This window comes from Felis catus, chromosome A3, assembly GCF_018350175.1.
Source record: "Felis catus isolate Fca126 chromosome A3, F.catus_Fca126_mat1.0, whole genome shotgun sequence".
NCBI lineage: Eukaryota > Metazoa > Chordata > Mammalia > Carnivora > Felidae > Felis > Felis catus.
This window is the reverse complement of record NC_058370.1, coordinates 109,060,864-109,085,565: the sequence shown is the minus strand read 5'-3', so window position 1 is coordinate 109,085,565 and position 24,702 is coordinate 109,060,864. Positions and strand designations below refer to the sequence as shown.

Below are 24,702 nucleotides of genomic sequence, written 5' to 3'. Positions count from 1 at the left end.
CGCTAGGGTGGCTCAGTTGGTTGGGTGTCTGACTCCTGGTTTTGGCTCAGGTAATGATCTGGCGTTTCATGAGTGTGAGCATCACATTGGACTCGGCACTGCCGGTGTGGAGCCTCCTTGGGATTCTCTCTCTCCTCTCTCTGTCACTCCCCCACTCTCTCTCAAAATAAATAGATAAACTTTAATATATATATATGTATATATATAATAAATTATAACAAATTAAATTAATTATAATTTAGTATATTAAAACCCACCAGCAGGGTGTCTGGGTGGCTCAGTTGGTCAACATCCAACTTCAGCTCAGGTCATGACGTAATGGTTCGTGGGTTCGAGCCCCACATTGGGCTCTGTGCTGACAGCTCAGAGCCTGGAGCCTGCTTCAGATTCTGTCTCTCTCTCTCTCTCTGTCTCTGTCTCTGTCTCTTCTGCTCCTCCCCACTCATGCTCTGTCTCTCAAAAATGAATAAACGTTAAAAAAAAAAAATATATATATATATATATATACATATATATACACACATGATCGCATTCTGGCATAGCTACAATGAGTAGATAGATAATGTCAAGTGTTGAAAAGAATGTGGAGCAACTGGACCTCCCATACATCAATGATGGAAGAACAAATCAGTAAAACCACTTTGGGAAATCCTTCGGTAGTACATGTAAATATAAATATATCCTATGATCCAAAAATTCTACTCCTGGATTTATACCCAGTTGAAATCCATATATATTTTCACCAAAAGACACAAAAAATGGTCATAGCTGCACTGTTCATAACAGCCCCCAACCGGAAGCAACTCAAATGGCCATCAATAGCAGAATAGATATGTCACATACTCAGGCAAGAAGCCACTAAAGAGCCTGGGAATAAACAAACCATAATTATACCCAACAATATGGATGAGTCCAACATAATGTGGAGCAAAAAAAGCCAGACCCCCCCCCCCAAAAAAAGACAACTACATACAACATGATTCCATTTGTATAAAGTTCAAAAGCAGATAAAATTTATCTATTGTGGTAGAACTCAAGATAGTGGTTACCTTTGTTCAGGGAGGGTAGTTATTGGAATGACAGGCAAGAGGAGTGATAATCATGATTTATTTCTTGATCTGGGAGGTGGTCAAATGAATGTTCACTTTGTGCATATTCACTGAGCTGTAGGTGATTTGGACACTTTTTTTTTTATGTTTATTCTATTTTTGAGAGAGAGAGAACAGAGCTGAAGCAGGGGAGGGATAGAGAGAGAGGGAGACAGACTCTGAAGCAGGCTCCAGGCTCTGAGCTGTCAGCACAGAGCCTGATGCAGAGCTCAAACTCACAAACCATGAGATCATGACCTGAGCTGAAATCAAGAGTTGGCCACTTACCAACTGAGCCACCCAGGTGCCCCATCTGGGTCTGTGATTTGCACACATTTCTACGTAATTTGTCAATAAAGTAATCCGTATAAGGGTCACATCAAGTGTTTCAAATGCCTCGACATTTTCTAAAGATCTCTACCAGTCGAGATTCAAAGCCCGAAGAGTTGTAGAAATTGACTGCCAGTCGTCTCTGACTGGGACCAGGAATTGCAGGTTTCTGAACTCCTTGTTCTGTTACTGATTCTCTAGACAACTTTAGAAAAACATTACTTGTCATACCTCTATTTTTAAAAATAGCAAGTTTGGCTTTCATTCTTCAATCACCATTTAATAATAGGTTTGCCTTTAAGGGTAAAATATGTGAAATTGCCCAGCAGTTGATGCTTTCAACATTAAATCAAAATGAAAATTCAAGTCCCTTTCAATTTGCATGATAGGTAACACAATTCTGCTGCACATAGGGAATGTGTCGTTACTGTCCAAAGGAGATTATTATCGGTCTCATTCTCTGCCCAGCCCACAGGTGAAGGTTAGGCTGTCTGCCATAAATCTTTACGTGCTCTTGTTTCCTTTCCTCTCGGGGAGACAGGGACAGGTGCTTTCTCAACCCCTACGTGGGTGCATTCCCTTGCTCTGGGGAACAGGAGAAGAAACAAGTCTTAGCAAAATACGAGCCAGGAGGAAAAGAGAGTTCGTCTTGATGGAAGGGGGCCTGAGGCCATCACTTATCAGCTGGAAAACTGTAACAAGTCATTCCACCCCTCTAAATTTCAATTTACTCATGTTTAAGATGTAGCCAACACAATCCCTCTCCTACTTACACCATTGGGTTGTTTGGAGGGAAAAGTGAGCTTATGTATGTAAAAATGTTTTGGAAACTAGAAAGGGCTACGCAGGTGCAAAGTATTATAATTACGTAAGAATGCTACCAGTAAACTCTGTTGTTTTATTTTGTTAAAAATTTTTTTTCAACGTTTATTTATTTTGGGGACAGAGAGAGACAGAGCATGAACGGGGGAGGGGCAGAGAGAGAGGGAGACACAGAATCGGAAACAGGCTCCAGGCTCTGAGCCATCAGCCCAGAGCCCGACGCGGGGCTCGAACTCACGGACCGCGAGATCGTGACCTGGCTGAAGTCGGACGCTTAACCAACTGCGCCACCCAGGCGCCCCTAAACTCTGTTGTTTTAAAGCATAGCACAGTGAGCGAGACAAACGAGGTCCCAGTGTTCGAGCAACTCGTGATGAGGAGGTATTTTTACAGATGGTAAAAAGTCAAAAAGTAAATAAAGAAAACAAGACGACTTTGACAGCCAATAATATTGTAATAATGTTGTGTGGCAATAGGTGGTGATGACACTTACCTTGACGAGCAGTGAGTAATGTGCAGAGTTGTTGAATGTTGTGCACCTGAACCCAATATAACACTGTATGTCAACTGTACTTCCATGGTAATAAATAAGTAAGTGAGTTTGGTTCGTGAAAAGGTGCCATGGAGAAAATAAGGCAAAGCAATGCAATAGAGTGTGCCTAGGAGTTTTCGTTAGGTTGGGTGAGCAGGGACGTCAGAGAGGGGGCCATTGAGGCTGTGTGCTGAAAGCGAGGAGGAAGTTCTGGAAAAAAAGTGCTCCAGGCAGAGAGGGAAGGCTGAGGCCAAGGTACTAAAATAGGAAAGAGCTTGACATGTGCGAGGACCAGACAGAGAGGCCCTGGGGCTGGAGCAGGGAGCGATAGGAGAGGTGGCTGGAAAGGCAGGTAGGGGCTCAAGTGCAGAAAACATCATGGATTGTGCCAGAAGCTGGTCAGCTAGGGAAAGGGGGTCGGTAGAAAAGAGGGCACAGGACGAAGACTTGTTTATAGAAGAGAAATAACTGACAGCAAAAGACTTTTCTCCCCGGGGAATAGCTATGAAATCATAAAATCAGGCTTTACTTCTGGCTTGCAGTATTTTATATAAACACCACTCAGTTTCCAGGGGTGGGTTCACTTTGAGGCTAATGGAAGATAAGCTTCAGAGTGCCCTGCTTGTACAAGGCTCTTCCGGGCCCGGGAAGGCACTCCAGCACTCTTGTAATCAAAGTTGGTATTCGTTTTCTTTAAAAGATCTTTCCAAACCTGCCCCTACTCCTGAATGTACCCAAACGCAATTACAAATTTCTAGAATCAGCTTCAGCAACAATCAGGACCCAGAGGCTTGTAAATATGCTTCCTTTTGACTACTTCAGGGTCCTTCTCACCAGCCCAGGAAGTCTGGGATCTACATTTCTACGGGCTGCCCTACTCCCTCCTTCTCTTTGCCTTAGGAGGCCCTGGAGCCAGGTTTTCCGCAATCCTGCCCCGGATAACCTTCCCAGCCCCAGTCCCCATGGCTCCTCCAAGCCTTCTACCCTCCTGCACCTCCACTACCTTCCCGGCACCTGTAAAAACCTCCAGCAACGTGTTCCTGTTCTGGTGACACCCACATCTTCTCTTGGCCCCATATTTTTGCACCTGCTGTTCCTCATGCCTGTATGCCCTTCCGCCCGTTCTCCTGTCAAACCCCTGTTGCACCCGTATTCTATAAAGCTGAAGGCTTCTCCTCCTCCTCCTCCTCCAATTACTGCTCCCATGACACTGAGTGCATCACCCAGTTAAGGCACCAACCTCACTGTATCAGAGTTAGTCATTTACCTGTGTGTCCTCGCATGCGCCCCCAGCCGCACACTGGACTGGTTGAGTTCCTTGAGAACAGGTCTTATTTTATTCATCTCCTCACCCCATCCCTGTACCTAGCACATCAAGTAGCTAATCAATGGATGGGAACCTCCCAAATGCTTAGCAGGACAGAACATGAGGGTTCAAGGAAACTTCTAGTTTTACCAACATACCTCCAGGCTTTTTTTTTTTTTTTTTAATTTACATACACATCCGTCCCAGCAAGCCCAGCGCCTCAGTAGTGGCTGTTGGGTGCATAGTCATAGAACTACCCAATGCAAAGTTCCCCTTCGGGCACCGACAGACAGCTCCCCTGCAAAACTGTCTGGCTCTCTGAGGGGCTATGGGTTTGGAAAGGAGGCCGATCTGGCTCAGTTGGGACTGGGTCCCCTGAAAACTCTTCCTGAAGCCCTGTGCTAGGAGCAAAGCTTTCCCAGAGCAGTCACAGGCCCTTTGCCAGGCAGCTGGGTTGTGGAGCCGCCTCCGTGTTTACTAAACAAACCCTTGTGATTATCCTGTCAAGATCTGAAAGACAAAGACAAAAAAACTTAGCATCAATACAAGGCCACCTATTCAATTAAAGCCGCAAACCAGGGCAGCTAAAAGGCTGAATATAAAACAGTCAGGGAGAGTTTTAATAAGAGTGAGTTACATAACTTGAGACTTGCTTGAGACTCAAACAAAGGCATTCTTATCTCAAGGTTAAAGAAAGGAATTAAGACTAGCAGCAGTCTCCAAGCACTTTTCCTGTAAACTTTCTGCCAAGAAGCGAGGCTCGAGGCTGAAGGCTCGAGGCTCGAGGCTCGAAGCTCGGGGATGGGAACTCGGGGCCTCTACAGTTGGCCTTCCCCTGGATTAACTAGGATGTCTTCTGGGCAGGGGGTTGCTCCCCGCTGGTGGTGGAATCCCAGGCCTTTTCAAATCATCACCCTCTCACAATTGGAGAACTGTCCCATTCTGCCAGCCCCTCCTGTTAAGGATAAGAAACCCTGGAGGTCACCCTGCCAGGTAATGCAGGACAGGGACCAGGACGTCCACCATCCGGGACAGGGCCACTTTTGCTCCACCACACGCCCTGCACCTTCAGACACATCCATGGACCCTCGATCGGCAGCCAAGAGCTGTGGGGGGAAGAGAGGGCAAAACTGGGCATGTCCCCACCGCCCCCTGCACACTCTGAGACTAGCCCCAATCCCACCCCCCACCAAGGGTTCACCTCTCTCCCTTTTCTTTCTCCTCTTTCCTTCTTTCTTCCCCTTTCCTTCCCAGCCTGGCTCTGTCCTCAACCCATTTATGACAGAGGGATCCCGTCGCATTATTTTGTCTTACTGGTGGCACTGGGAGGCAATGAGGTCTAGAAACAAAATATTTCTCTTTCAATCTCTTCCCATCTAAGCCTTGTCCTGTCCAGGCTCTGGGCTCCTGCCCCCACCCCAGCCTTTTCCTCCCTGCTCCTGATTGTCACTTCTAGAAAACTGGTCATGTTTAGGGGCACCTCGGTGGCTCAGTCAGTTAAGCATCTGACTGTTGATTTTGGCTCAGGTCATGATCACTGCGTGCTGACAGTGCAGACCCCACTTGGGATTCTCTCTCTCCCTCTTGTTCTGCCCTTCCCCCTGCTCATGTGCTCCCTCTCTCTCTCTCCCTTCTCTCTCTCACTCTCAAATAAATAAACTCACTTTTTTTTGTTAGTTTTGTTTTGTTTTGTTTTTAAAGAATCCCAAGCAGGCTCCACACCATCAGCACAGAGCCCGATTCAGGGCTCAAACTCACCAACTGTGAGATCATGACCTGAGCCAAAATCAATAGTCGGATACTTAACCAACTGAGCCACCCAGGCGCCCCAAATAAATACACTTAAAAAAAAAAGCGCTGGTCATGTTTAAGGCAGAACCTACCATAAAGTAATTACATTTTAAGAGGGCACTCTTTGTAACGCTGGACAGCTTGTTCAACAAGAAACAGAGTCGTAACAGCGGACATATTTAAAAGATAAATTCTTTCAGACAGGGCATTCCAGACTTCCTTGAGATTAGAATTTACAGGTAACACTGCTGCTCCGAGGGGAATCAGAGCTCCCCAACCTCCAGGACACCACCTCCTTCAGGGAACAGGGTTCTGTCACCTGCTCCAGCCAGAGGCTCTTCCTTCAGTGGATCCTACATTTGCCATGCTGTACTCGGAGGTCACACCCTCAGGTGCCATCCTCATTGGGGATGTGCAACAGTAGTCAGCTCACAAGTCCTGACTTCTGCAAATAAGAAGAGGTTTGTCTCTGAGCCTCCTGTGCTGGTTGGTGGCTGGTTTATAGCTTTAAATCCAGCACGATGTGGTCCAAGCTGGTTCTGCGGAGGGACAATGAAGAAGTTCTTTGTTTGGGGTACCTGCTGGGCTAGATTAAAGTACCAGGCAGGCTCTTTCAGCACTGGTAGGCTCCCAGGAGTGTTGGGATTACACAATCTCTTGCTGGACAGACAGGCAGAACTGGCAAACTCACTGGGACGCGAGGTCTTGGGAGAGAGCTTTTTCCCTTTGACTCTGCCAGCGTCCCTAATCACACTGGCTCTAGATTTGGGGACTTTAAATGACAAAATGATAAGGTCTGGAATTTATTTTGCTGCTCCAAAGAAAATTGTAAGACTCCCCGTGGGCTGGAAAATTTTGTAAGTGTTGATTTTGAATAAGTGGCTCTTCCAAAAGCCTTTGGCATCAGCAAAGCACACCAAAGAGAATGAAAACTCACATTTCTGGGGAACCAGATCCTGTGCTGCCACTTTCTCTTTACCAACCAGGGTCTGTCTTAAATTTGCATCAAAACAAAGGACACCAGCTGCAAAATGGGCGGCTATTGCTGGGTTGTTTTGCATTTTTTCCATCATCTTATTTAGAAAGCAAATATTACTATTCCTTATTTTGTCTCCCTCCAAGCAAAATGGTCTTTTGGGTCCAGCACATTTCGGGATTAGTAAGGGGTCAGAGAGAAGGCACAGGGTGTATGAAGGCATGTGTTTGAATTTTTAGGGCTGCTTTTAGAACAATCTAAGAGTGAAGTCTCCCCAGGGTGCCCAACTGGTCCCAGGGGGCAAAGCCCCTACAATGAATCAATCAGGGGGACTGGGATGAGTAGAAACAGGGAGAAGGCTGCCTCTTCAGTGGCATCCAAGAGGTGGGCCTGTTGCCTTCTGACTGCACTTCTTGAAACTACCATCCACCTCTACTGAGTATAGCCACAGGAAAGAGCCATAGAATATCTCCATGGTGTCTCCTGCATGGATGTCATCGAAGACGTGGTATAATCACCATCTCTTTATGAGGATTCTCAGCAGAAATTTCATTCTGGCCTTAATACCACAGACATACATACGTCTCTTGAACAATTACTCCACCTTATGGTGTTTTATGCATTCTTCCAAACAGTCTTCAGAACCCAGCCATATATTCTGGATGGATCCTGTCTCTGTAGTTCTATCAGGGCTGCTCTGGGGGGTGTGGAGGGGAGGGATCTGCCTGCCCAGACCTTTCAAATCCCAGAGAATACTTCCCAGGAACAGTCAACCCAGACCCAGAGCTTCAAGAAGACTGACCTCAGCCCAAAAGCAAATCCCCATGGACATATTCTTTCATTAACAAATATTTCATATGACAGATATGTATGGAGCACCTACTATGTGTCAGAGGAGATAGGCATGAACATGGCGGGCACAGTTCCTTATTCTCATAGAGTATGCAATCTGGTAGGATTCACCTCACTGGATCTCCTTGAATTTGGAGATATGTCAATGAAATTAACAGGCAGCTTAAGGTGGAAACCTCAGAAAAAGACCAGAAGACCAACATAACAACAACAAAAAGATGATCTGAGCCAGAGTGAATGAGGACACTTAGAAAAAGTGAAAGAACTATATTTCTGTTAGCTGTGTAATCTTAGGCAAGTGACTTAACCCCTGGGCTCCCATCTGAAAAATGATGATACCACAAAGGCTTACAGTGAAAAATAAGTGAGATGATAAAGCTCATTGCACATACTTAATAAACACTGGCTGCAGCTACTTTTACTACTATCCAAGTAGTGCTGAGAGGAGAAGGGCTGTTGGCATGGGCATTGTGGCCACGTGACCTGTTCCAGCAGGATTAGTGTTAGAAATGGAAATGTGGGGACAATGAAGGGGTCATGTCCGTGATGTCACCTGAAGTCCTATTCGTTCCAGTAGAAGCTATTTTTTCCTCTTACACTTCAACAATTTCTAATCACAATCCTCATAACTTCCCTCTTTTCAGGTACAGTGACTCCCATTGTCCCTTCCATTTTACTGACGAGAGCGGTTTCCGTTTTATTGATCTTGGCCAAATTTAGAAAGTTAGCACAGATAGAAAGTGTAGACCTTCTACCCCATATCCCATGTTTGTGCATTTTCTGTTCCGAGGGAAAGAGGAAATCAATTTGTTTTCCTCTTTGTTCCTTTGGCGCAATAGCAAGCAGGGTCACGTGATACAGACAAAGGTCTAAGCAGCGTGCATTCTAATTTAGGAGTTCCTTACAATTGGCTTTGGGGTTATTGCTTCTCTAAAGTAAATAGTCAAATACCTCCTTAAATGTAACATCTAAGTGCCTGCTGGTTGCAGCCCTTGACCTAGAATTCTGGGATGCAAAAAAGTTAGGGAAATTCCAAAGATGTGGTTCCCTCTTTGGCCCACGTGTTAGCTTCACTGAATGGCTCACTTCTGTTTCAAGGGATTGGTCTGCAACATACAATCTGGGCAATTAAAGTTGCACTTCAAAGCTGCAAGATTCTAAACTCCCAAGATTTTGAAAACAGTCTCATTGTACCCATCAGCCCCTACCCACACCCCTTCCTCCACTCTCCAGCAGAGAGTAGCTCTATAAACAAAGCGGTGACAGGGAATACCCACAAGGCCCATCCCCAGCACCAGGGCCCCAGAAGTTGAGACACACTTAAAGGAAATGGCCTTGCTGTACGAAAACCAAGAAAGGCTAGGAGAGGATGGAGAAAGAGCATGCCACTAGTAAGTTCTACTCATGCAAGGAGCCCAGATCAGTGATTTAAAAATAGAAAAGGGCAAATTTTCAAGCCCTCATGCCTTAATTCTCTATATAGTGCAAATGACTATATGCAAATGAGCTAGGTTGGGCTCAACAGAATCCCAGTTTATTGACCCCCAGTTACCTTCAGGGGATTGGTGGGCCCTTTTGACTCATTGCTGATGAAACTTGGGTGAAGAAAAACTCATGGGGCATAAACTAGAGTATCCAAGACCTAGAGTTATCTGTGCCCATTGGCAACAGTTTTTGGACAGAGAAAAATGTTTTTAGGAAGCTACTCTATCATTCAGGAGACCACCCCCCTCCCCCTTACTTCTCTTATCTCCTCAGCCTCTTAAGAACCGTTGAGGGCTCATCAACTATTCATTCTGGCAGAGTGATAAGGAGGTATGCTCTTGTTTTCTATGATAAAGTTTTTGTGTTCTGTGTTCATGCTCAGGCAAGGAGCCACAAGCCTGGGAGATTTATCAATTTATTACTCATGCCAATTTTGGGAGCTCGCAGGTTTGAATCAAGCCAGAGATACTTGCTATTGTATAAACCTAGCAAGCCAGTGTGGAAAACGCAGGAGGAGAGAATATATATATATATTCTTTGACCAAGTTATTCATTTTGGCAACATCCCGTCTCCCAGATCAATTGCCCGTTTAATCATAATGCCTTATAGCCACATGACCCTTCAGGGAGAGCTTACAAAGCATGTTCCCGTTTGTTATCTCCTGACCTTCCTAGCAGCCTTCTGCTGTGGGCTTGACTGGTGTTATCACAGAGCAGGCTCTGGACTACGAGCCAGAAGGATAGGGCTCCAGCTCCAGCCACTTCCTTGACTGATGTCCTTGGGCAATTTTCCTTAAACTCTGATCCTCAGTCTTCTCTTCTGCACAAAGAAGCAAAAACACTCAGAGATGGATGGGACTACACAGCTTTAGCTTCAGGACCTACCATCTGCACAGGCTGGGAACCTAATTTTGACATAGTTTGTGTCCTTTTTCTTAGAGAAGGCTCCCCAAATTGTAATAAGCTTCAGGACTCACAAAACCTAGATCAGTCCCCCAATAAGACCTGCTCAGTCTGGGACCAGAAAGCCAAAATATGATAGGTATTTCTATGGCTTCAGCTCTGCCAAATGGCCTCCGATGATCACCATTCATCCCCCTGTACCAGATGGACTTTGTTGGTCCCCCTCCTGGATAGCTGTGAAGGGCTCACTGCTGGCCTCATCTCTGGAGAATTGCCTTTCACTGCATGGGAGCCCCTTGTCCTGGCGATCGCACCGTCCCTTCCGTTTGGGGCAGTGGGCCAATGTCTGATTGACATGGAGTAGCCCCTTATACAAACAGTTGCAGCCCTATCTCAAGGCGGAACCAGCTCTGTGATACCATCCGTGCTCCTTTGGGATCATATCAAAGCTAGACTGCAGCTGGGATGACATCCTGGCTTAGCTTCTTCCTCATTATTTCCATGCCAAAGCCCGTCCGGTCCACTTTCAAACATAGTCACAAAGCCCCTGAGACCCACTGCAGCCAATGCTCAGACTACTGCACAGAAGTGCTTACTAATTCCGTGACTAGCATCCCTGTCTGAGGCTCATCCTGGGCCCCTAACAAAGTCCAGAGATCCAGAGTTATAAGGACCTTTGGAACTAGGCAGTGGGAGGGTGGAGGTAGTGATGTTGAGCATTTGGTAAAACTCTGAACTGTGCCCGCCCCACCCTTAGTATCTTCTCTGAGCGCTTGCTTTAGATGTTAAGGAGGAGACCAAACGATGAGAAAAGAATGACTGCTAACATCATGTCTCTTTTGATCATTTTCATGGCATTTTTTACTGCAGGAGATTTATAACTCGTTCTTTGTCCCAGCTGAATAGAAGAGGAATCCGGACTCTCCAGTGTCGCCTGTCATTTTGGAGAAAGACAGAATTTAGGAGGAAAGAGAAGATTTAGAGGCTGTTCCTGTCTCATCTCTGACTTGGTTTGTGACCTTAAATGGATTAATTGTCACCTTTCAGCACTCGCACGTGTGGCATCAACACTTACTGTCATACCCCACAAAGAGCAAAGATTCTTGGAGAGAGATCATCATAATAGCAAGACCACCGTCTATAAAAGAGGCATACTTTTTAAACCATCAAAAAGGACACACAAGACATTCCTCATGAAAGGGAATAAAATGTGGGGCAGGATGTACCCAAGTGTTTGCTCCCCCAGGCCCTTAGCCCTGAAGGATCTAGAGATAACTAGCCTACCACTTCCTTACAAGAGACAGGTATAGGCTTTGCAGGCAAATTATGAGGACCTAGGTCCAACTCCAGGGGCATCATTCAAGGGAGAGGGGAGCAGGTGAGCCCGATGAGCTTAGGCAGGTACGTCTCAGAAACAGCTACTACAGGATGGAAAAGCCCAGTTAGAAGACTAAAGACCCAAGAAGCAAGGGCCCAGGGAACCCACTCAGGTAAGGCTCCCAGTGCCCAACACGCAACTCATCAGAATCATAGATTTTCTGGGCCAGTGGCTTCCTATAGACATCCTCGGAATTTATCTCAGAATGTGGGCAGTCCTGTACTTGAGTGGGGGGGGGGGGGGCATCATAACAGGATTCACTGTGTGACCTTGGGCACTTACTTGACTTCCATTTCCTCATATGTAGTAATTCCTCCTTGATTCATCTTTCAGGCTGGTATTAGATTCTGTCTGAGGCAGTATGTATGAAATTGCTTTGTAACTGGTAAAGTGCCAACTGTAAATGTAAGATGGTAGTATCTACGGCTAGATAAGGAGGGAGAGAGAAAAGAAAGCTTTTCAGAATAGGAAGAAAGGAGCTCCAAGATCTGTAGGCTCATTTAGCCTGGTCTCTGAGCCCATGCAAAGGCAGGCTTGCAATGCAGGCTTGCAGCTTTCTCTGCTGTTGACGGGGAGCTGGAAAGAGCCCCATGCCCAGTGTCCAGTGCTCCTGGCAAGAATGAATCTGCCTTTGGGTGTCCACAGAAATGGGAGCTGCAGTCTCCCTATCCCAAGCAACCACATATGGTCCATCTGCCTGACTGTTCTCTGCCATGATTTCTGGTTCCAATTTCCTCTCCAGCTCCCTGGTGGGACTAGGGCCCATTCCTGAGCTCCGGTCCAATTGGCTGGGGCCCTGCTCATTCCTGTCTCTTCCCCAGGACAGATGGACATGTTGGATAAACATGTTGGATATACATAGTACACCCAAACTCTCCTTAGATATCCTACCCTCTGCTCTACCTGCTTAACTTGGATACAATTCTCCCATGGACCAGCCCTGTCCAGATCACACTTAGTACCACTCCCCAAGCTTAGTGGTTTGAACCATGGGTTCTACTCCTGGGGGAGGGGGAGTCTGTTGCCATTCCCCTATACCCCAGCTATTTCCCCCTCACCCGTAATCAGCATCAGTTGCAATTTTCTCCCTCCGCCCCGTTGGGAGCCCACAGTACTGGTGATGACAAATTTTACTATCCTTCTCCAAAAATTTCGGCAAAGACAAGAAAGGCACAAGATAAAAGGCTCAAAAGAGATAAGCACGTACTTCCAAAATGTTCATCCTTCAAAGGAAGAATCAAAGATAATTAAAATATTAGTGAGGGAAGCACAGGTAGATGAGTTACATTTGCAAATTCTTTAAATTATAAATTAAGGTGCTATCGCTTTAAAAAAGTTTTTTCCACTTAAACAACTGAAGTAATTGAAGTTATGAAATTTGTAGAACCCTGATTGCCTGTGAAATAAATATACCTTGTAGGTACTGCACACACCATTGATGATTGTATGTTGTATGCACTGCGTTGATGTTCCGGATAATCCTCAAAGAAGTGGAAAAAAGACATTAAACTATCAGGCCAAACAGAGTGAGGTTGCTTTCGCTACTTATCTAACAGTTTGCAAATATGACATGTGATGATTGTTCCTCTGCTGGACCAGGCAGGAGTGGACTGTGGGTGGCTGAGTGAGGGTAGAGTGGCCCTCAGTGCTGTCCCTCGAGAAGAGGAGGGTACTCCCAGTGGCTTCATCTTTAACTGCCCCCTCCCCCCCCCCCCCCCCCACACACTGCTGAACCACACACACTGATTGGAACCAAGTGGCAGTTGGTGAGAAGTGACCTTGGGGGCCTGGATTGGACACTCAGAAGACGAAGTAGGAAGACAGAGATGGAAGCAGAGATATGAAATTGCCTACTTGGGAAAGAGGCTGGAGCTGCTTTTGATAAAGCCTCTGTAGCTTTATCAAAGCCTCTGTAGCTTTGGGATGGCCAGGGAGGGAGCCATTTAGGCATCGGGTGGTTCCTCTAGGAGCCTGTGCGAGAAGGCTAGGTCCCTGGTTGTAGAGAAAGACTGAAGACATTTCTATTTGTTTGGGGTTTTCTTTTTTAATGTTTATTTATTTATTTTTGAGAGAGAGAGTGGGAACAGGGGAGAGGGAGAGAGAGAGGGAGAGAGAGAATCCAAAGCAGGCTCTGCACTGTCAGCACAGAGCCCCACAAGGGGCTCAAACAAATGAACTGTGAGACCATGACCTGAGTCAAAGTCGGACGCTTAAGTGACTGAGCCACCCAGGTGCCCCAAGACATTTCTGTTTTTGATGCTACTTCACCTGCTGTTCCACAGCTGGTCAGAAAGCAGATCATGACTTTCTCCTGAAGTCACAACTTAATCTACTCACCTCTGAAATTCACCGATCTTGCAGCACCAAAGATGGGCACAGTCTCAAGCTTAGAATATCTAAGCATCTGCAACAGGGATTCCCACTTCATCTCGTTTAGTGGGAAGTCTCTACTTCTTTTATCTTGATTATCAAGTAATGTGGCTGACTGTTTAGGTCAAGTCTGGTAAATAAAACAGGTATATACAATCTGGGACCCCAAATGGCAGTGTGAGCAGGTGAGCCCCTGACTAAGATGGCTCTCAGGAGCTTTGCTGGAAATGCCTGCTCTCTAACTACATAGCAGAAAGGACATTTCTGCAGAGAGCAAAGGTAACCAATGAGAGAAGAGGAGGAAGGGCCCTCATGAGGGTCAAAAGCCAGAATTGCCAAGTATTGTGCTCTTGGTTACTCCTCAACTTAAAACCCTTCTGCGGCTTTCCCTTGTTGAAGGGTAAACGCCAATCACCATTGTCCATTAGGGTGACACACAGGACCTGGCTGGGCCCTATCTCTTGACAAGACCTCTAGACATTCAACTTCAGGCATCTAGATTGCTAGCGACTGGGTTGATCTAGCAACTATTTGACCATGTGTCAGCTTTCCTCATGCTGGAATAATCTCTGCCCACACCGGTGCCTAGGAATTGCTTCTTCATCCTTAAGAATCAGATCCCCCCACGAAAAAAAGAATCAGATCCCCCCCGCCCCCCAGCAACCTGCCTTCCCCAGTTGACCATTCCCTCCTTGGGCCACTATGGTAGTCTCCTCACCACTTTATTAGACTCACTGATTTTATAAGTCTGTAAATCCCTCCAGGTGGGGGTGACCATGTCTTGTCCGCCTCCCTACTTCCAGTGCCCAGCACTCTGCATGACATACACCAGATACTTCACCAATGTTTGTTGAATCAAATTGAATTGACATTGACTATGGCTCTGACATAACAAGCCATTTTCTTTTTCTTGTTCAACTCACAAACAATGTGAGAAGAAAAGATAAAGTAATAGGTGCATATCAGCTTTAAATAAATTACTTTAGAGAACAAGTCCTATGTGAACTTTGGATATACAAATTCTATCAAAGTGTACATGGAGGTAAAACCAAATTTGTCTCCTTAGTTTACAGTCTTGCTCTAGACTCAGGATAACATTCAGTTAACTTGATTCATCAGTGGTTGCAAAGAGAAGTGGGTGTTCTGATTAATCAGATAAAGAACCATCGTAAAAGAAAACAGGAGACCTGGATCCCGGGTCCTGGCTTTTCCACTTACTACCTTCTGTGGACTCTGGGCAAGTCACTTCGTCTCAATTCCTTCCACTTTAGACTGTGGATTATAAAGTTTTCTTGTTTAAAATACTGGGTAAATGGCAAATTGATCTGCCAATATAAGATATCATTAGGTATACCTGGCCAATTCCCCAAGAGTAAACTCCAAATATATTTAACCCCCAAAATTATTGAGCAAAAGTCACATTTTTTTTTTTTTGATGATTCAGAAGACACTGTAGCAAGTGCTTTGGGCTCTTCATTACAAATGTCATTTACCATTATATCATAACTTTGTGGCAATACCAGTTAATAGTTCCATTTGCTAGAATGATGTATAAGCCAACCTTTAAATAATATTGTATTATTTCTGAACAGACACACCATGGAACAATATAATGAGGTTACTGCCAAAACAGCTATAAGTTTTTGTGAGTGAAATGCATAGTTAGGTCTGGAAAGGATTGTTTCAGCTCTGTAAGCTTAATCATGGTTTACTGGCCCCGAGTGGGTTTGGAGGGATGGTGTCAGGCATTTCGATGTGTGGTCAGTGACTCACACTCAAACCACTGTTTTCAGCCAGGAGAATCAAACATTTGGGCAATAAGCCTTGTAAAATTCTTATTTATAGGGAGGTTAGGCAGCCTTTGGGATTAGTCTCATCCAAAGGGAATCTTAAAGACCTTCATTGACTGCAAGTCTGGATATGCCTATTTACCACGGTGACTAGGAACTGCATTCTAGGGAAAATACCGGTCTTCCTGCAGACTTTCTAGAAACCATATATGGTGGTGAACTTTCCTTCATAAAGAAGTGAACTGGGAGCTGAACAAAAGCTGTCCACTAAGGCTACAAGTTTGGTCTACTCTAAACTCATCCACCGCTAGGAAATTCCATTTGCAATTTTGTTCTGAGATAGGACAAGAAAGAAAAGGTGGAAGGCGTTCTTGGGGCAAAGACCGTGCATGAAAATCTCTAGAGAAATAAACCCAGGTTTGGTAGAGCGAGGACGGAAGAATTGAATGAGTGATTCAAGCCAAGAAAGGGCTGGATATGAGATGGAGAAATCGAAAATCATGGTGGATGGGAAGGAGAAGCTGCTGGAAAGAGGGAGAGTGAAGACAAGTCCCATTCGGCGTTGAGGCATCTTTGTAAAACATGAACACGAAAGAGCATCGTCAGTGATTAAGGAGGTGGCAGAAGTGAGAGAGAACCAGCACATAGGAATAGCGACAAAGAAAGAGAGCGCCTTTGCACTGGTCCTAAAATGGTACAACCCGCATGAAGACCGAGCTTCTCAAGTGAGGGCCGCGTGGCTCCACCAGCCACACCTGGTACTTGTTAGAAATGCAGAGGCCCAGGCCCCACACAGACCTACTAAATCAGAACCTGCATTTTAACAGGACGCACAGGAAATTGAGCCATGGTATTTCTATGGCCCTTGCAACTTCATCCCCTCCTTGTATTTGTTCTTCTTCTTCTCCTTCTCCTCTTCGTCTTTCATCATCTTCTTCCCCCAATTCTCAAATGAGGTCATGTGTGAAAATCAATATCTGCATGTCTCGACTTGGTCTAATTCAAACACTCAAATACGTCTCTGCTTGGTCCCAACTCAAAACACAAGCAGCCTCAGTTCATGAACATATGAACGAAACAGTTTCATTGGGCCCCAGAAAAACAGCAGGCAAGAACCCTCCCCCACAAGCTCTATATTTATGTCATTTATTTATACAGAGCCTTAAGTGTACACAGGGCTTTGTTGGGGAACATGCCAACAAAAGACTACGATCCTTGCCCTTTAAAAAATATTTTCCTTTTTCTCGTATGCCCTAGGGAATAGTTAGGGTGAGAATGGAGTTATGAAATCTTTGAACCAAAATATGTGAAATGAATAGAAGGAAGCCGTAGGTATTTGTTAGGGCCTCCAGACCTCTTTAAGAAAACAAGCAAGACTTTCTCAAACAATATGCTTGAGCAGATTTTTGCTGTGCAAGGAAGCAAGTGCTCAGATGATTGCAGCAGCCTCAAACACACACACACACACACACACACACACCCACACACACACACACACACAGGAAATCTTAAAGGCATTTGGCCAAAGGTAGCCATTTAACACATAAATTTATTAAAGGGATTTTTTAAGTTTATTTATATATTTAAAGAGACAGAGAGAGCGTGGTGAAGGAGCAGAGAGAAAATCCCAAGCAGGCTCCACACTGTCAGTGCAGAGCCCCATGCAGGACTCGAATCCATGAACCATGAGATCATGACCTGAGGCGAAGTCGGACGCTAAACCACCTGAGCCACCCAGTTGGAAATTTAAAAGGAAATTTTAAAAGGGAAAATATGGAATGGCACTTATAAAAAAAAAAACAGTTACGTAAAATATGAAACAACCATTTGATAAAATATTATGTAGCCACTCAAATCAGGATTTCAACAATATTTAGTGCAAAACACTAATAATAAGTGGTAAGGTAGGGTACAATACTTTATATTCACCATTATCCCACTTTTATATAAATAAAAAAGGGGAACTAAATATACCAAAATGTTAATGATCTATATCTCTGAAATTGATACGAGTGATTGAAATGTTATTCTTTGCACTTTGCTGTATTTTTCCAACTAGTATATGAGTACTTTTCTAAATGGTCACATTTGTTTTGGTAAAAGTTATTTCTTGACTCCACAAATTCTCCTCTCTCTCTAAGGCCTTACCAAAGCCCACTTAATTTTCTGATCCAGAAAACAGTGATTCAAAGAATGGTGATTTCATCCGTTGGAAAAGTCACGCTGGTTCTAGACAACGAGAAGAGGGTGAAGCAGAGTTGGAAGGGGGTCAGAATGAGGAAATTTAACTTCCTAAATCCTCTTACATCAGGCCCTTCAGTGTGAGATTCCAGACTTCATTCAGCGTGTTTTGCATTCCCAAACACACCCATTATTGATTGATATGGAAACACCTTCTAAAGTCCAAAAGCATGGTTTGCGTACTATCCAGAAGCTCAAGAGTGGACTTTGTTCACTAGTGCTCAATTTTGATGTGTGTTGGAGTCGCCTGGAGAGCTTGAAAAAATATTAAAGCCCAGGTCCTACCCTCAGAGCTTCTGAGTTTCCTGGTCCAGGGTGTGGCCTAGGCATCTGGGTTTCCTTACGGCTCCCAGGTGATTTAACATGGAACACCGTAGCCACAACCGCTCTTACCCAAACTCCCCTGCAGCCTCACTGATGTGGGTTCCCCTAGCCAGGTGTGTTCAGCATTAGTCAGTCCCATTGCCGGCTTCCAGAATCTGATCAGGTATTTGGCTCCGGGCAGAACAGCTACCTGACCATAATGAACTTCAAGGTGGCCAGCCAGGTTCTATTACTATACAATAGGAAGAGGACCAGTTTCAGTGGGCAAGTCCAATCCTGACCACATAGCACATACCTGCCTTTCACGGCCAAACAGACCCAGGGTAGTTTGCTTGGCCAAGAGCTCTCAGCTACTGAGTGGTCGGGTCGAGATTCTCACTCTAAAGCTTCAGTCTTTCCACTGTGCTACAGGATAAAACGTCTAACGCATTTTTTAAAATATTTTTTGGATTTCAGAATAATTTCCAACTGATAGAAAATTTGCAGAGATAGCACAAAGAGCTCCTGCACAATCCCTCACCCAGCTTCCCCTAATGTTAACGTCTTGCCTAGCCAGGGTGCTTCTGTCCAAACCAACACATCGACATTGCTACATTTTTATTATTAACTCCAGACTTTATCCAGATTTCACCAGTGATTCCATGCTGAGCACTAATGCATTTAATAATACAGGAAAAGTCACGGGATGAGTAGTTATCAAATGCAGACAATAAAAAGAGCATCCTCTCTGGATGAGAGAGGTCTAGGCACCTATCTCAGAACTGGTGGGATCCCCGATGTGCCTGGATGGGATGTGTTCCAGGGGTAGGGCAGGCATCCAGCTCTCAGGAATGTTCCATAGGCCTCAGTGTGCTAAATGCCTGAGGAATTTGCAGCTCACATTGGACAGAGAGTATAAGCCTCCAACCACAGACTCTGGGACCAGAGAGGAACAAGAGGTTGAGCATTTCTATGCATGAGAGGAGAGACTTTCCCACGCCCTGATCAGTGTGACTGTTTTGTGCTGCACTCTGGCAGAGGTGCAAAGCCTCCAGATCCAGGCTTATTTCTGAAGTTACTTCCCAAGTCAAAGGAATGAAAATAACAAATTAAATATTCAGGCTTGCTGCTTCTGAGGAGTCTCTTTGCTTGGCTTCTCCAGGGGCCACCTCGGCCCAGAGGCTACATAGGGCTGGTGCAGCAGGTGCTAGACTGAGCGAGCCACGGCCAGAAGGGAGCCAAGGTGGGCTTTCCTTGACCCAGAACCCCAGTATCCTCGGGTGCCTCTCAGCTCCGCTTCCCTACCTGGACAGTAGGGAAGCTGGACTCGGTGCCTAAGGCAGGTTAGGACTGACTGACTAGCATTCCAATTATATTTAACGTGAAATAGATTCTAGAATGAGCTCTTTGGCTAAGACAGAATTTCCCTCTTCCGTTGCCCTCACCGCTCCTGCCTCAGAGCCAGGTCTAGGGTGACGCAAATGAGGTAAATGAGGGGCGTAGGGCACACTTTTGAGGGAGGCCCTTACACAACCTTGGGAATAAACACCTCCCTCACTTTGCCCCCTGGGCCCTTTGCTTGCCTCACCCCAGTCCCAGCCCAGTTACCACCTCCCCATCTACTACCCCACCCCTGCGGTATCGTCACAATGATTTCGCACCTACAGAGTAAAAAGGGGTCAACAAAACCCCCACATTTCGAGCTTTCCTCAAGTTACAACCACTACAGTTTTAAATGTCACAACCTCCAGCTTTGAAACAGGACTAAATATGAACAGTCCTTCCGACAGCCCCCTGGGTGAGGGCTCAAGTTCCGCAGTTTCCCGAATGAGGACAGCAAATGGGACCCCGGACACAGCCACTTGCTGGGTGGTCCTGGACCAGGCAGCCTCTGCTGTAGAAAGAAGAGAGATTCTAGAACTTCTGAGATTTCTGACTTAGAAATGTAAAGTCAGTGAGGGGAAAGTAAAGGGAGAGCAGGCAACTGGTCCAGAGAGATCTACTTGGCAGAAAAGAGCAGAACTTGCCTGATGGCTGTTTATTACTCTGACTCGTTGGCCACACTGGACATCCAAGCAGGGCTAAGAGCTCAGACTTGCCTCCCAACACCTCAGCCCTCATTTTCTCAAATGAAAAATGTAGGAATTTTAATTAGCGAAAGGTTCTCAACCCTGACTACATATTAGGATCCAAGGGGGCTTTAAAAACACCGGTGCCTGCGCCCCGGTCCCTGGAGGTGCTGTTTAATTAGTCCGACCCACTCAGCCGTACTTCCTAAAACCCCTCGGGCGCTTCCAATGTGTTACCACGCTTGAGAACTTCCGTGACAGGTGAGCTCTAACTCCACCTCTGACATTCTATGATCCCGAGAAATAATAGGTAACTGTTTTTTGACCTGCGTCTCTGGACAGAACCCAACTCAGGAGCTCCCATGAAAACGACCGCAAGTTTTTCCAAAAAAGGTGAAGCGTTTTTAATTAAGTCTCTGGCTCCTGACAAAAGGAAGTCGAGGAAAAGGGGGTCATGATGACAGAGCCGGTGAGTACTTTTTCAAGTAGAAACTGCTCCAGGGGCTCACGGCCACAGTGGTGGCTGAAAATTCACAATTAAGTTGCTTCACTGGCTCTGAAGTCAGTGGGCGCAGCCCCAGGGAATGGCCTCCTTGCCCTAATGGTTACGCAATTACCCAGCTGCCCCCAAAGTGGGTGCAAGGCCGTGAGGAATCAGCTGCGACCTCAGCTCCACCTCTTGGGAGGACACCAGTGCCAATTAAGCTAGAGGTCACCTGGGTCTGACAAGGATGGTGGCCAGCCTGGGCTTCGATGGGGGGTAAGTGAACAGTGGATGCTACTGTGCTGTAACCAGTAGGGAAGGCATACGTTCGTCACACGCTAGAACACGGTGGTTGAAAGATCCATGGAAGATTGGGCAACGGTTGATTGCAGGACCAAAGTCCCAGGGCAGAAGCAATGTCTGGTTACTTCTACTTCTGTCGACCTCACAGTAGATTCCCAGGATAGCTGCCCCGTGTATTACGACAGAGCTCTTATCCGGAGCATAAACATTATTTTAATCCCTTCCTGCTTTTTTGTTTACTCTCTTCTGGACTTTCCATGTGCACTGTGGAGGCCGAGTGCTGTGAACACCAAGCGTTGCTTTTGAACACATTGCCACCTCAGAGAACATCATCGGGGACTTTCTGGGAGGCTGGTAGTGGAGTTTCTCAACCCCAGCTGCACGCTGGATTTGACTGGTCTGGGTTGGAGGCTGAGCATCGGAATATTTTTCTATCTCCCCAGGTGATTCTAATGTGCATCCAATGGTTGAGAACCACCAGGCTAAGCCGCACCTGGCTCAGGTGCGGGGGTGGTGGGAGGGAATGGACGGGGTCATGGTCAGGGTCTCAGGGAAGCCACAGGGAGATGAAAGGAAAAGCCCAACACATGGGGAGCTGGCAAGTTTTCAGAAATCACCTACTGATGCCTTATAGAACTAAAGCTTTTCATTCATCCGCTCGCTCACCAGTTACTGACCGTGGCTGGATTCCAGGGATATAAAGATGAAAACGACGCAGAACCTAGTACACAGCCTAGTTGGGAGACAGGCACGTAAATTGTGTAACAGAAGTCGGACGTGGACTCTATATTGCATTCGATAACTAGGCCCCAGAGGGCACCCCAATCTGTGGGTGCAGGGTAGGCTCCCCCACTGTCAAGCATGCTGGGAAGAGGCAAAAGCTAAAATATTCAGTGAGAGCTTGCAAGGAGGGCCTTGAACAGGGGAGAGGCAGGAACTTTGTAGCCTTTCTGGCTTTACTGTAGACCGAGTTTCCCAAGAAGCCTGGGAAGCAGATCCACTCAGAGCTATTGGACAACTCCAGGGGGTGCCATTCATGTTGTACTTTTTACAAAAACACTGCCTGCTAGAGCTGTGTGCATAGGTAGCCTTGCCAGTGGCGATGAGGGAAGCTGGCTCACGAGGGGTGGTCTAGGAGGTGCCTCTGTCATTTGACAGGGCAAGCCCCTAGAAACGGGAACAGAAAAGGAAACCCGGGAACAGATCTGTGTCTGTGGGCTGGCTAGAAGCCAAGCAGAGGAGTCTCTATTTTCCTTCCTGTTTTCCCAGAGCTGTCAGTGGGGTAGAATTAAGGACAAGTGTGTGACCAACCTCTGGGCTGGTGTGGTACCCAGACGCCAGCATCTCCAGGAGCCAGGGTAGTTGCGGCCTCCCCCAGAACTGCGGGACCTCACCTGAGACCTCACCCAAAGATTAGATGGAAGGGGACCCAGAAAGGGGACTTGAGGTCCTGCCACCATCCTGGTAGGGATAAACAGCCAGTCAGATTTGGCTTTAAGTATTAATGCGACCTCACTTGTGCACACAACCTAGTGAGGCCTAGGGGACTGTGAGGGTGAGTTGGAGACATTCAAGTGGCACTTAAGTACTGCATGAGATAATAAAGGACTGTGTGTGGGCAAGGCGAAGCCCAGAAGAGAGCGGTCTTCCTGGGCACAGGGTCAGGAGGGTCAGGGAAAGCCTCTCAGTAACACCCTCTGAATTGGGTCTTAAAGGATGAGTAGACATCAGTCAACTGGACTAAGAAACAATCCAGATAAGGGACAGCATGCACATAGGCACATGGGGCAAGAGCCTACTGTGATCTCAGAACCATCTACGGATGGACCAGAGATCTGAGGCTAAGAGGCAGGTAGGACTATATTCGGATGTGAGCTAAGCATACACCAGCTTGAGTGTGGACCTTGTCTCAGGGGATGAGGGCCCCCAAAGAATTCTACTCAAGATCGTGGTGTAATCCGACGTGTGGAAAGGTCCGCCCAGCGGCCGGGTGGCCCTGTTGCCAGGTAGGGGAAAGGCTTCGAGGGAGGATCTAGAGGTGTTCCTTGCTACCTGTTCCATATCCTCCTTTTGGAGGAAAGGAAACAAGAAGCAGGTGTCTGTCGAATCACTGACTGGCCGCTACTTCTCCATAGCTGAAAGGGGAGTCGGCCATGGTCTCCGTTGCATTCTCTGCTACTCACAACTATAAAATAAAGGATGTCTTTCAACTTCTAGGCACTGCGAAAACCTTACCTTCCTTCCCTCTGATTCAAGTTATTAAATATCTTGACAGCAATGGTAAAACAAAAGGAGCTAGGCTTTGAACTTCAAGGGTCTGCTTCCCACATAGGAAGTGAGGGCTCACTAAGTTGAGTTCCTCACCCACCTCCCACTGGCTCACTTTGACTCTCCTTTGATGGCCACACCCATTTCTCTAGACCCCCAGAGTGACTCCCATCGCTGTTTGGGGCAACCGGCTGGCTCCTTCCCCACAAGAAAGCAGCACGGGGCCCCTAGGCTTGTTGGTTCGACAACCATTTCTGTACTTTATTTGCTCAGATCATGAAAAAAAAAAACAAACAGTTCTTTGTGAGAAGACACAGGCACGCAGACATCACGCTTGATAAAGTGAGTGTCAGAGAGAGGCATTATTTATTCAACCGGCTTGATTAGTGAGTGCCAGACAGCTATTAGAACAAAAATCATGCTTTTAGGCAACTGTGTCTATTCATGTTTGGTGAACCTCTGCAGAGAGCCCAGATAATGCTACTTATCTTCACCCACACTAGTCAAATGTTTGGATAAATAAAGATGTTGCATGAAATTCCCTGTCACTTCAACACAAGTTGACATAGAATGGAAGAGTATTTGATTGTGTTCCATTTCATGGCTGGGCATCTTCCAAAGCCAAGGAAAGGAGAAGCAGAGGGCTTCCTGGGGCTAAGGATCCTGCTTAACCTGACATTCCTCTGTGCCTCCCCTGTGCGGACACACCTAAGGTCCTCCCCTAAACCCATGGTTCTTGTACATCAGGTAACCTAATCTTTGAATGGTTGCTAGAATTGCCCATCTGTAACCAGTGTTTTCATCTAAATAGACCTACGCACACAAGTCAGAGACCAATAAATGGGAGTTGGGCACGCTGGTCCCATTGGCAGCCACTTCCTTAGATTGTCTGCCTTTGTTTTCTATCTGGCTCTGACCCCTTGCTCAATTTTGGTTTCTAAACTGTTTGAGGGGCACCTGGATGGCTCAGTTGGTAGGGCCTCCGACTCTTGATTTCAGCTCAGGTCATGATCTCACAGCTCATGGGGTAGAGACCCACATCAGCCTCTGTAATGTCAGTACCAAGAACCTGCTGGGGTTCTGTGTCTCCCTCTCTCTGCCCCTCCCCTGCTCGTGCTCTCTCTCTCTCCTTCTCAAAATAAAATAAACATTAAAAAATAATAATACATAAATAAACAAACAAACAAACTGAGATCTCTTGGGTTTTGTGCCTTGTTCTTGGGCCCCTGGAGAACACGATCTAATTTCTTCCTTGCTTTTGACTGTCGGCACTGGGCATGCACTAATCCTGAAGCTTCCCTGTACCACACCCAGCATTTGGGCACCACTGAGCCCCTCCACTGGGCAGGTTCTAGTTTCTTACATAGAGGGTTGGACAGAAATGGAAGACGAGTCAGTTATGACAACCAGA

General features: G+C 46.2%; 1 long non-coding RNA gene across 1 annotated transcript; it reads right to left on the bottom strand.

The window, feature by feature from the left end:
* Positions 1 to 5,969: 5,969 nt before the first annotated feature.
* On the bottom strand, positions 5,970 to 13,151 carry LOC123384224. Its single transcript, XR_006594953.1, has 4 exons — positions 12,877 to 13,151; positions 11,746 to 11,889; positions 9,850 to 10,002; positions 5,970 to 6,408 (listed from the first exon to the last, which is right to left on the bottom strand). It is a non-coding gene; the product is annotated as an uncharacterized LOC123384224 (long non-coding RNA).
* Between the last annotated feature and the right edge of the window lie 11,551 nt (positions 13,152 to 24,702).